Raw genomic sequence first — 13,524 nt, 5'->3', positions numbered from 1 at the left:
TAAAGCGCTACAAAGAAGCTGCTTGCAGGACTTTTTTTGACGCCCTGCCAGCGCAGCGCCTCAGTGTGAAAGCACTCGGGCTTTCACATTGGGATTGCAGGTGCAGCTTCTTTCAGGTGCTTTACATGCGCTTGTTTTTAACGCTAAAGCGCCTGAAAAACGCCCCAGTGTGAAAGGGGTCTAAGTGAAATCTTGTCAGTCCGCACTGGCTGGATATGGACCTGTCTCTTGCAGGATGTAGGGCTGTCTCTTTCCTGGATATGGGGCTGTCGCTTTGAGGCATACGCGGCTTGTCTCTTTAATGGATATGGTGCTGTTGAAATTACTTGTATAGCCCCCCAAATCAAAAGTGGTTACCTGTTCTCTAAAGGGGCGGTGCTAGGAGGTGTGTAGGGGTGGAGACTAGGGGCGCTTCTATGGTTGGGTAGGGGTAAAAACATGTATGGCCAAGGGGAGGGGGAAGAGCTCCTGCACCTTTTCTCTGAGAATAAAAAGACCTGCTTACATTTACAGTATATATAATGTTTATTGCACATGTGAAAGCTAGGGATATTTCTGTAGACAACATATTCCAGGGGAAAATCTTGAAGATTTAGGACTATGCACATGGTTTACAATGATGGGATTTTTCGCAGCTACTCGTATCTCTGCATTCAGCATACAATATAAAAATGGATAGGCAGATAAGATGGAGGAATCGTTAGTACAGCAGAGCTGTTAGAAGAAAAGCAAGATGAGAAGTACAATTAAACAGAGGTGGCTGGGATGCTTTATAATATGGAAAACATTAAAAATCCAGCAGTGGGAGTGGGACTCAAAATAAACAAAGCTGCTGTGTTGCTCTACGATCAACACCCAAATACCTCTGTGATGTTGGAAACCTTTTCAATGATTTAAAGTGTATATAAAGCCAATTTATTTCTTTTTTTTTTAAAATTATGGATAAAACAAGAATGAGTTAACACCCACTATGGAGATTCACCTTCTTTAACCACTTAAGCCCCGGACCATTATGCAGCTAAAGGACCAGGCCCCTTTTTGCGATTCGGCACTGCGTCGCTTTAACTGACAATTGCGCGGTCGTGCAACGTGGCTCCCAAACAAAATTTACGTCCTTTTTTTCCTACAAATAGAGCTTTCTTTTGGTGGTATTTGATCAACTCTGCGGTTTTTATTTTTTGCACTATAAATAAAAATAGAGCGACAATTTTGAAAAAAAAAAAACAATATTTTTAACTTTTTCCTATAATAAATATCCCCCAAAAATATATATAAAAAATAATTTCCCTCAGTTTAGACCGATACGTATTCTACATATTTTTGGTAAAAAAAATTTGCAATAAGCGTTTATTGATTGGTTTGCGTGAAAGGGTTGTGGGGTTGAGGCCCTTCTCCCCATCAACATGGGGACATCCTCCCCATGTTGAGGGTATGTGGCCTGGTACAGTTCAGGAGTTCAGGCGCACTCTGTCCCCCCCTCTTTTCTGCGGCTGGCCAGGTTAACGTGCTCGGATGAGGGGTCTATTGTGGATTTTTGGGGGAACTCCACGCCATTTTTTAAAAAATTTGGGGTGGAGTTCCCCTTAAAATCCACACCAGACCTGAAGGGTCTGGAATGGATATTTGGGGGGAGCCAAGCGGCTGCTCTGTGTGTCTGGGGCCCTGCGCCCTCTCCTCATTGGCTCACTGATTTTGACAGCAGCGGGTGCCAATGGCGCCCGCTGCTGTCTCAGCCAATGAGGAAGGAAAATCCCAGAAGCCAAGGCTCTCGTGTAAAACATCACTGGATCAAGATGGGGCTCAGGTAAGTATAAGGGGGGCTGAGTGGGGTAACTGCACACAGAAGGTTTTTCATTGCATAGAACACATTAAGAAGAAAGAAAAAAACTTTTGCCTTTAGAACAATTTTAAAGCTGAACTCCAAGATGTGCAAATATTGTCTAAATACAAGAGTCATGTACAGTGACTTTTTGAATGCAAGAAAAACATATTTATTGTCTCTTAAACAGAACTGGTAGAGAGAGGGTTAGGGCCAGGACACCCTTAGGCAGATGCAATAGCAATTGGCAGACTCTGAGGCTAAAATAATAGACAGACAGCTATACAGCTCAAGGGCCCTTAAGCTGGATGCAGCAACTGCATTTGTAGAACTGCTGTCTCCTATGGCAACTGAAATTTCAACAGTTATTAAAAGTCTATACACGTAACTCACAGTAACCCGTTACAGATCTTCTCTTACATCTCACAGTATCCTACTGTAGATCTTCACTCACTGAGCTCCCAGACTCTCATTAGACTTCAAGATCCACAGCTAACCTGCTGTATACTCCGCAAGCTTCACCCCTGCTAACCTGCTGGGACCCTGGATTGACACTCTGCTGAAGCTTTCCCACTTCTTCACAGTCCTAGGCTGATGAAAAGTCTGCTCGTGTCTTTCATCAGACTTCCATACACTGGCCTCTGATAACAGGAGTGGTTGTCCCATGGTGGCAACTGCTTCCTCTTTACCCCGCTGGCCTTGATTCTCACTTGCCCCTGGCGGCAGGAGTGGTCGTCCCTTATAGTAACTGTTTCTCCCTCACCGCTGGCAACAATTTGTTTCCCCATCCGACAGAACCTCTGAAACTATGTTGCGCTTCCGGTCTGAAGCCTTAAACCCGTGCTGCTTTTCTCAAACCTGAATAGGCCTCAGATAGCCTAGCAGCCGGGTGCTTCCGGGATAGGCCTCTGGCTTCTGGCCTAGCAATCCAGAGCCTTATAACACACGTCCACCCAGACAGCCGTGCAGGTGGCACAGAACCCCAATCACCTGACTCCTCCCAAATAAATAGGCTCTCCTAGCAGGACAAGGGGCCAAAGAAACCCTGGCCAATTGGCTGACACATCCTATCCACTCCTAGTCTGAATTCACTATGCCTTTGTCATTCTAATGCCACAAGCAACAATGCCACCTAGTGACAGAAGAGAGAGGCGCATCAAATCCAGAGTTAGAGAAAGGTCAGTGGACCCCACTAACAATTTGCCAGGCTAGTTACCACCTAGCAAACTAAATGTGTTAGCAACCCTGCCTACAACCAGGGTGCTACATATATATATATATATATATATATATATATATATATATATATATATATATATATACACACACACACACTCACACACATTGTAGCAAAGTGTCATTTCAGTGTTGTCACATGAAAAGATATAATAAAATATTTACAAAAATGTGAGGGGTTTACTCACTTTTATATATTTATATATACTGCATATGCCATACCAATGACTTAAAATCATATGAATTTGGTGTGATTTGCAGAAAGACTTTTCCTAGCTATGTTAACTTATATCAGGCACTGAAAACTATCTGTGAAAATATTTCAGGCGTTCAGGGTAGGGCCTTGACAGATGAACCAGCTTGGCTAAAAAAAGGAATACTATCCATGGAACATGCAATGAGTTCCAGCTGAGGAGTTTATTAAAAAAAAAAAAAGATACCGCCCACTATACACAAGAAAATTAGAACATTCAGTACTAGTTACGCCGTTAAATAATTTTCTAAAGGGAAAGTATTGATGTAATGAAAAGTCTACAAGGTATATCATTCATTAAAGCTATACTGTTAACATATGTGGGGATTTTATAAAGCGGAACTTCACTCTCTCAATCAAAATTGCCTATTTGTAATCTGTATACAGTACTTCTAGCATTAGTAAATAGCTAGGAAAGTATATCATATTTATATGCTTTAAACTTTTTTTTTTTTTTTTTTACATTTCTCCAGTTTCTTCCTGGTTTCCAGGCCTAGGCATATACCTCTGCCCAAAACTTTCTATGCAGGAGAGGGGCGCTTGTATATAAAAATAAACTATGCGGTTTTGACCAAAGTTAAATATTCTCATTGCTATTGGTATAGGCCATTTACATAACTCCTGGAGCCTGACTAAAAAACTCCCAGAGATGGCATCATCCAAGTGTAGCACCCTCTATTGCACTAGATATAGATATGTTTGTGTAGAATGATTAGTGTAGGAAAGTTTCTTTTGGCTCAGGACCAAGCCTGAGCTGTGAATCTGGGTCAGGGTTCAAGCGAGTCAGGTCTGGATCCGCCTGAAAAACGGCCAGGCGGACCCAATTGGTCTGCTGGTGTGAAAGGGACCACGGCTCCACCCCTTCAGATAAGAGCCACTGATCAGTGGTCAGTGCTTTCATCAGATCACATACCAATTAAAAAAAGTAATTGATTCTCTTGTTAAAAAAAAAAAAAGTAATTGAAGGGTCTCACCTGACTGCCATTTCGCAGACTGGTGGCCCCCACCAAAGCACATTGATGTGTTGGGTCAGTAGTAGAATTCTCAGAATCAGTAGTTCTGTGGCCAAACTCACCATCCTCTTGATTCAGTGCCCGGGCACTGGGGCCGGCTGTCCCCGGGTCCAGAAGGTCCGGCCAGGTGCAGGAGCTGAAGGAACCACCACCACCACTGCAGAGTCACTATGAGAAAGAATGCATCCAAGCCTGAGGGAAATCTGCAGGGGATGTGGGTGAGTCAGGGTCTCCCTGAGCAGGGTCAGCAGCGGGCAGGACTTTCCAGTGTAAACATGGGCCGGTGCTGTGTGAACATGGGCCATTCCAGACAGTCCTACTTCTTTAATGTGTGCAGTTCCCAAGTCCACCAGATAGGGGGGGTGTGCTATGCCGGCTGCTTCTATTGGAGAATACCGGGGAGCTCTACATGGAGCTGTGTCTTTTCCAGAGCTGTGAACTCTTCCTCCTAGCTGTGCTATACATTCCTGGGAGCCAGAGAGTGACAGGCGCCCACTCACTGCGCTCCTGTTCTGTGCCACTTCCAAATACCCATGATCCGTGACAGAGCCAGGTTTTCATGATTATGCCCGGGACATGCTCAGATCGTGACATCGGTCTAATTTCCATGAATGCCCTGGGCAAATCAGGACTGTCTGCAACTATGCATTGTCATTCTGCAAGAGCTTGATGCTGAAAGTGCACTGTGGCCTCAGACCTGAAGTAGAATGCCACCCTAATTAACTATTGAATGTGAAATTATATAGGCTAAACTGCATCCAAGGGCAATTTTGCGGCAGACCCACAAACCAACATGTGCCTAAAAGCAGGCTACTCCCCGCCGACGTAGCTTGCACACGCCGGCGTAGGGTGGGCGCACATATGGGCTGGGCGCATGGTGCTGCTCCCATTGATTAGCCATTCAAACATGCAAATGAGGGAAATACGCCGATTCACAAATGTGCGTGTGCCCGGCGCATGCTACGCGAGATGCGCGTAAGTTGTACATCCGGCGTAAAGTTATTCCCCATAAATGAGGTGCAACCCGGCAACAGACATGCACAGGTCTGCACCAGGGAATACAAGCCGGCGTATTGTGCGTTGGACATGTGTCTGGCTGGGCGTACGTTATGTTCACCGCGTACGCAGTGATCCGGCGTAGCTTAGGCAGTTGTGGCGGCATGGTTGTGAGCAGGCGCAGGGGGGTGCTGTGCATGCGTCCACGTCACGGCGCATGCGCAGTTCGTGATACGTACCTGTCTGGCACTCGGCCCATAATTTGCATGGGGTCACGCCTCATTTGCATGGGACACGCCCACTTCCACCTACGCCTGCGTGCGCCTTTGAAACCGACGCCACGCTGGCGCAGCGTTGGGAGCACTGGCTTGCTGAATGCAATGCTTGCCTCTCCGCGCTACGTTGGCGTAGCGTACAGTGTTTGCTCTACAGCGGCGTAATGTGCGCCTTGCTCTCTGTGAATCTGGGCCAAAGGCATCACATAGATTTTAACATGCAGCAAATAAGGTGACTGCCAGCAAGTGGTTAAATCTCTCATAAGTCTAGTTATTTAATTAATTATTAATATAATTATAAATTAAGTAATAGCACAACCACTACATCACAAAAATCATTAGCAACTAATTATATTACAACGTTAAGAGGCAAGTGTGAAAAAAAAAAATGTGATCATTAAATAAACAATGTAAAAAATACACTGATTGACTTCATGCTTATGAGGAAAATATAACAAAGCAATTGCAAAACGCTGATGGGAGGCTACCGCAAGCAACTGAGGTTGTTGGATGCCACAAGCGCTACAGGAGCCACTTGCTAGAGCAATTCTGACCGGTTCACTTTAGCTACTGTTAGAACATTACTCTATATTAATTATTACATCAAATCATACAAAGTTCAATTTGGCAACGTTATGCTGGCTATACGCTATACGAAAAATCTTTTGAACTCATTTTCGAATAACGAAAACTCGCCCGTGAGAGCAAACGATAGTGCCATCATGCAATGAGTGGATTTCAATCCATAAATCGTTCAATCAACATAAATGAATCAGTTTTTCATCCGTTTTGTCACATATACACAGTGCAAACAGTTTAATTTTTTATCGGGCGAGAAACACATTGCCCATTCAATTTATCGTTCGTTCGGCCAAATTTCCCAACTTGTTCCTTTGATATTGTGGCTCTAAAAAGTTAAAATCAATTTTATATTTAACCGGATGAAATATTTATGAATGGTTCAAGATTTTCAAAACGATTTTTCGGCCAGTGTATGACCTGCATTGGTCTCTTATTGTAAAGCACCTAAAAGCAGCAGAAGTTTAAACTGTAAACTTCGATAATAATATACAGTGCCTTGAAGAAGTATTCATACCCCTTGACTTTTCCCACATTTTGTCATGTTACAACCAAAAACGTAAATGTATTTTATTAGGATTTTATGTGATGGACTAACACAAAGTGGCACATAATTGTGAAGGAAAATGATCGATGGTCTTAATTTTTTTTTTTTTTTACAAATAAATATTTGAAGTGCAGCGTTTTTTTTTTTATTCAGCCCCCTTTACTTTGATAACCCTAACTATTATCTAGTGGAACCAATTGCCTTCAGAAGTCACCTAATTAGTAAATAGAGTCCACTGTGTGTAATTTAATCTCAGTATAAATACAGCTGTTCTGTAAAGCCCTCAGAGGTTTGTTAGAGAACCTCAGTGAACAAACAGCATCATAAAGGCCAAGGAACACACCAGACACATCAGGGATAAAGTTGTGGAGACGTTCAAAGCAGGGTTAGGTTATAAAAAAAATCCCAAGCTTTGAGCATTTTATGGAGCTCTGTTCAATCCATCATCTGAAAATGGAAAGAGTATGGCACAACTGAAAACCTACCAAGACATGGCCGTCCACCTAAACTGACAGGCCGGGCAAGGAGAGCATTCATCAGAGAAGCAGCCAAGAAGGTAGTAACTCTGGAGGAGCTGCAGAGATCCACAGCTCAGGTGGGAGAATCTGTCCACAGGACAACTATTATGCACTCCACAAATCTGACCATTATGGCAGAGTGACAAGAACATAGCCATTAGAAGTCCCATTTGCAGTTTGCAAGAAGCCATGTGGGGGACACAGCAAACATGTAGAAGAAGGTACCCTGGTCAGATGAGACCAAAATGTAACTTTTTGTCTTAAAAGCAAAATGCGGTGTGGCGGAAAACTAATACTGCACATCACCCTGAACACAACCTTCATCTTTATTACTGGCCACACTGGCACAATGGAACGCACCATGTTCTCTTTTGAACACCAGCTGCCAGGGCCGGACTTTTTTTTTTTTAGGGGTCCGGAGGTCCCCAGGGGCCCGGAGGCCCCCAGGGCCTTGGACGGCAACCCCCCCTTTTTTTATTTATAAAAAAAAAAAAGAATGTTTATATATATATATATAATATATATATATATATATATATATATATATATATATACAGTATGTGTGTATATATATATATATATATATATATATATTTTATTATTATTAAAGGGCCCAGAGGTCTCCAGGGCCCCTGGATGGCAACCACCCCTTTTTTTTTATAAAAAAATACATTTACAAATACATTTTTTTTTATTAAAGGGCTCAGAGGTCCCCAGGGCCCCATGTGGCAACCCCCAATTTTTTTTTTTTTTTTTATAACTGTTTATTTTTTTATTTTTGTTTATATTTTGTTTATATTTTTTTATTTTTTATTAAAAGGCCCAGAGGTCCCCAGGGCCCCAGATGGCAACCTCCCTTTTTTTATGTATTTTTTTTATAAATGTCTATTTTTTTTATTTATTTTATTATTAAGGGGCCCAGAGGTTTCCCAGGACCCCGGACGGCTACCCCCCGTTTTTTATATATATATATATATATATATATATATATATATATATATATATATATATATATATATTTCTTTATTTCTTCTTCTTTTTGTAAAGGCCCCCCCCGCTTCTCAATTTGCCGAAACCCCCCTGCTTCTCAATTTCAGGCGGTAGCCCCCCCCCCCCAGGTTCTCTGCTCCAGGGGGCCCATGCCTTAAGCTGTGTAAGGGGCCCCAAAATTCCTGATGGCGGCCCTGCGCATTCCTCCCAACACGCACGGATTCTGCGGGACCGCACAGACAGCTTCTTCCCGCAGTCCCGCAAAAGAGTTAATTTTCCTGCACTGCAAGAGGAGGCAGCACGGAAGCAGGAGGAACCGGAGTGGTGTGTGGAGGACTGTGGCTGCTGAAAGGGAAGAAAGCCGACAGCCGGGGCCACAGACTGTCATTAGCCTGGCTCTCGGCTATCTTCCCTTTCAGCAGCCACAGTCCTCCACACACTGCTCCGGTTCCTCCTGCTTCCGTGCTGCCTCCTCTTGCAGTGCGGGAAATGGTGAGAGGCACTCCCCCCGCTCAATAACTGCAAAACCTGGGAGGAACCGGAGCGGTGTGTGGATGTCTGCTGAAGGGAAGAGAGCCGACACATTCCATGCACAGGTGAGAGGCACCCCCCCGCTCAACAACTTTAATGCGCCCCCCCCGCCCAACAACCTCAATCCCCCCCCCCCCCCCCGGCTCAACAACTTTAATGCGCACCCCTCCCCCGCTCACCAACTATGATCCCCCCCTCGCTCAACATCTTCGATCCCCCCCGATTCTCGGCTCCAGGGGGCCCCTTCAACACTCAAGCCCAGGGCCCCCCACCACCCTAAGTCCTGCCCTGCCAGCTGCATTCATGCTGGGCCCACTGGGTCCAATAGCTTCCTCACTGGAAGCCCCCACTCTCCTCATTGTGTACGATGGGCAACCATACCCCTTACTGGGCATCCCCAGTTTTACTGGATCATTGCTATAGCAGTTGCAGTATGAATCACAATTGTTTTTGGAAAAAAAATGATTTCCCTAAACTGGAGTTTTTAGTATTTTTATATCTATCACACTGGGTTAAGAGGATTACCAGATGTTTCTACCGATATCTTCACTTTAATACAAATCTATCAGACTGACTGAAATACTATATTTTGATGACTTAGGCCGCGTACACACGGTCGGTCAAAACCGATGGAAACGGACTGAAGGACCGTTTCATCGGTCCAAACCGATGGTGTGTGGGCCCCATCGGTCTGTTATCCTTCGGTCACAATTTGTAGAACTTGCTTTAAAATTGAACCGATGGACGCCTAACCGATAGGTCAAAACCAACGGTTAGTATGCAAAAGCATCGGTTAAAAGTCTGCGCATGCTCAGAATCAAGTCGACGGATGCTTGGAAGCATTGAACTTCATTTTTCTCAGCACGTCGTTGTGTTTTACGTCACCGCGTTGGACTCGGTTTTTTAACTGATGGTGTGTAGGCACATCAGACCATCAGTCAGCTTCATCGGTTAACCGATGAGAACGGTCCTTCGGACCGTTCTCATCAGATGGACTGATCGTGTGTACAGGGCTTTATACTATAATTGACTTAAGGTAGCAATAGATGGATTGAAATTCAGCTGGTTCAGCAGTGATCAGCTGAATTCCGAACCATGGGCCAAATTCTCAAAAGAGATACGCAGGCGGAACTGCTGTTCAGCCTGCCTATCTCTGTGCCTAACTTTGGAAACAATCCTCAAAAGGCTTTTTCCAAAGTTAGGCAGAAGATCTGACATCTGTAAGACACTTACACTGTCAGATCTTAGGATGCAGTACCGCATCCGCCGCTGGGGGCATTTCGAGTCGAAATGCCGGCTAGCGTATGCAAATGAGTACTTAAGCAGATCCACAAAGCATTTAAGCTTTGTGTTTTCTGCATAAGTTACGATTTGCACGCGTTAAATTAGGGCTGGTTTTACAATGTGTAAAGTTAGTACACCATGTAAAACCAGACCTTTTTTTCGCTCGCCGCGATTTTTTTTGAAATTTGAATTTTTTTTCCCGGCGTGTATTTTTTTTTCACCCGTCGCAACTTTATTGTCCCGTCGCAATCCACAAAGCCCGGCGTAAATTACGTTCTCGCGCTGCACGTCGGGAAAATTACGTCACACGCATGCGCAGTACGGCCGGCGCGGGAGCGCGCCTCATTTAAATTGTAATCGCCCCCCGGAGAGGAGGACCGCCTTGCGACGGAGGCACTTAAGTTACACGGCCTGAAATTTCTAGGTAAGTGCTTTGTTGATCGGGCACTTAGGTAGAAATTTAACGCCTGTGTAACTTAACTGCTGAAAGTTAAGTTAGGCTCCGTTTTTGGTAATTTGGCCCCATGTGTGGCCACTGCTGCTAAACAGAAGTCAATCTATCGATCAGCTTCTGTTGAACGGACCCATTGGAATTGAAGGGACCCGTTGGAAAAGCCACCTAATCAGAGTCTGTTGTCAATGGCTGCAGTGCTGATATTGTATTCTGACAATGGAAGATTCCCCCACAATGTCAGAGTACAATAGCACAGCAAAGAGAATTGCCACTACCCCCCTCAAAATGTATGAATGGGGGAATCAGTTCAGTTTTTTTTTTCAGCCAGCTTACTGTAAATCTCTGTAAATGTTTGATAGGGCCTGACAAGATTTTTCTTGACATATAGATGGATGCTAGAAGAACTATCCATACATCTGTATATGATATGCAATTATATAAATAAGTAATAGCACCAAGCAAATACAAATATGTAAATGTATCAATAAAACGCAAACCCATATAAACAATGAATTTAAATATTCCTGTACACATTACAGATCCATTGTAGCCAACATTTCAGAAAGATTTGCAGAGATAACCTTATTGTACCTTAGTTTGTCATACAAAACACCAACCCAGACGACCACTGAGCACCATATTCCTGACGATGACCAATTATCACACCATAATGGTCAGTAAATGATAATTGTCTCTTAGCAATAAATATTGTATTATAGAATCAGAATAAATCATTACAATGTATTATTATTATTATTATTATTAATAATAATACTAGACATGTGCATTCGTTTTCGTCAGAATGCATTTTCGTTCGAATTTTGGGTATTTTCGGTATCGTTTTAACAAACGAAAACAAACGCGCAGAATCTGAAATCCAAAAGATCCGACATAAAAAAATGCTTTATTTTCGTTTTCGTTGCTACAACAGTTCGATATAGATAGGAGATTCAACTGACAATACCGATCTGTGTCTATGGAATCTGCGGTTAAATTTGCCTAACCTAACTCTATTAGTCCAAGATTATTCTACATAGAGCGGAAAGATTCTACATAGAGATTTGACATTATAGAGACAGTGTTGGGGTTGACCGATCGACATGAATGACGAAGATTCGACGAAGCAGCGAAAAACATACAAACGTTGTATCTGTCATTGAAGGCTTATGGTGTCTGTCGAAAGTTCTAAGAAGATTCGACAAGCAGCTAAACTGTACGATGCCGCAATCGTACATTTCCGGTTAAATGCCCGGCCCATAGGCTATAGAAGAATTCGAATGTTGGTTGACTACTGTAGTAATAATAATTTTTAAATATAATTATTACTAGTGTCATACATTAGAATTCTTCTATAGCTTGTAGGCGGAACATTCGACCGGAAATGTACGATTGCAGCGGCGTACAGTTTAGCTGCTCCGTCAAATCTTCTTAGAACATTCGACAGACACCAAAAGCCTTCAATGACAGATTCAACCTTAATTAATTTGGATTTTCGGACTAATGCATTTTTTAAAGGAAAAAAAATAAACAAAAACGAATTTCGGGAGTAACTACATAAATGTATTTTTCGGACGAAAATGAAATTCCGAAACTAAATATTTCAGTGTGCACATGTCTAAATAATACTATTATATTTATTCTTATTATTAGAATTATTATTAATATTAATAAAAATAATATGCTTGAACCCACTATTCTGACATAGCAGAATTTGATGGGCCAGCCAGTCATTCCTCAAAATCAGGGACAATTTCAGGGACATGGGGCCAGATTCACGTAGAATCGCAGCGGCGTAACGTATCCTAGATATGTTACACCGCCGCAATTTTTCATCGCAAGTGCCTGATTCACCAAGCATTGCGATGAAAACTACGCCGGCGGCCTCCGGCGCAAGGCGGGCCAATTTAAATGGGCGTGTGCCATTTAAATTAGGCGCGCTCCCACGCCGGACCTACTGCGCATGCTCCGTTTCTTAACTCCCGCCGTGCTTTGTGCGCTGTGACGTCATTTCTTTTAACTGCGACGCGCGTAGCGTACTTCCGTATTCCCGGACGGCTTACGCAAACGACGTTAAATTTTTAATTTCGACGCGGGAACGACGGCCATACTTTAGACAGCAATACGCTTGCTGACTAAAGTTAGGGCACCAAAAAAAACTACTAACTTTGCGACGGGAAACTAGACTAGCGGCGACGTAGCGAACGCGAAAATCCGTCGTGGATCCGCCGTAACTCCTAATTTGCATACCCGACGCTGGTTTACGACGCGAACTCCCCCCAGCGGCGGCCGCGGTACTGCATCCTAAGATCCGACAGTGTAAAACAATTACACCTGTTGGATCTTAGGGATATCTATGCGTAACTGATTCTATGAATCAGTCGCATAGATAGAAACAGAGATACGACGGCGTATCAGGAGAAACGCCGTCGTATCTCATTTGTGAATCTGGCCCAAAATATTTAAACCTTGGAGCTGTCCCTGGAAATCAAGGACAACCAGCTTCTATTCAGATCACGCATTATGTTACGCATCAAAATGACTATTCTATACTTACAGTATGTATGTGAAAACAGATGTCTTTTGCTCCTTTATATAATATCCCTTGTTCTTCTACGATTTAATTTTCTTAGTAAATCCTTAAAGTGCTCTGTCTGCACTGACAGCTGCAGATGAGGGACCCAGAAAACAAAGCTGGTGTTGGGACTGAACGAGAGACATCAACATGTGTACAGATCAGTTAAGAGTCACTGGAAGTGTGTGGACAGCACTCGCCATTGAAATATGATGACGACTGAATGGAATGTGTACACAGAATTTGATCACTAAAATTAGGCCAGTGGCGGGTCTACAGGAAACATGTCCAGAGAATAATAGAGAGCTGCAGATCTTTTGGAGAACATGGCATGTTTGGGATTAAGAGGAAGCATGCTGAGATGATGTCATCATGCTCTGCTCTTACCACAACTCATTTATTCACACTAGGCCTCATGCATACAACATGGCTAAAAGAGGACCTATAGAATAAGGTG

The 13,524-nt window shown here is 43.4% G+C and overlaps 1 protein-coding gene across 1 annotated transcript in view; it reads right to left on the bottom strand.

Moving 5' to 3' along the window:
* The window catches only part of PPM1B (protein phosphatase, Mg2+/Mn2+ dependent 1B), a 100,310-nt gene extending 87,113 nt beyond the window's left edge, over window positions 1–13,197 (bottom strand). Inside the window, exon 1 of the mRNA XM_040351541.1 lies at window positions 13,050–13,197. The gene's annotated coding sequence lies outside the window, so the exon portion shown is untranslated. The remainder of the gene's footprint in view (window positions 1–13,049) is intronic.
* Window positions 13,198–13,524: the final 327 nt, after the last annotated feature.

The sequence above is a fragment of the Rana temporaria genome, chromosome 4 (assembly GCF_905171775.1).
Source record: "Rana temporaria chromosome 4, aRanTem1.1, whole genome shotgun sequence".
NCBI lineage: Eukaryota > Metazoa > Chordata > Amphibia > Anura > Ranidae > Rana > Rana temporaria.
The sequence above is the reverse complement of the archived record's forward strand: the minus strand, read 5'-3'. Positions and strand labels throughout refer to the sequence as shown.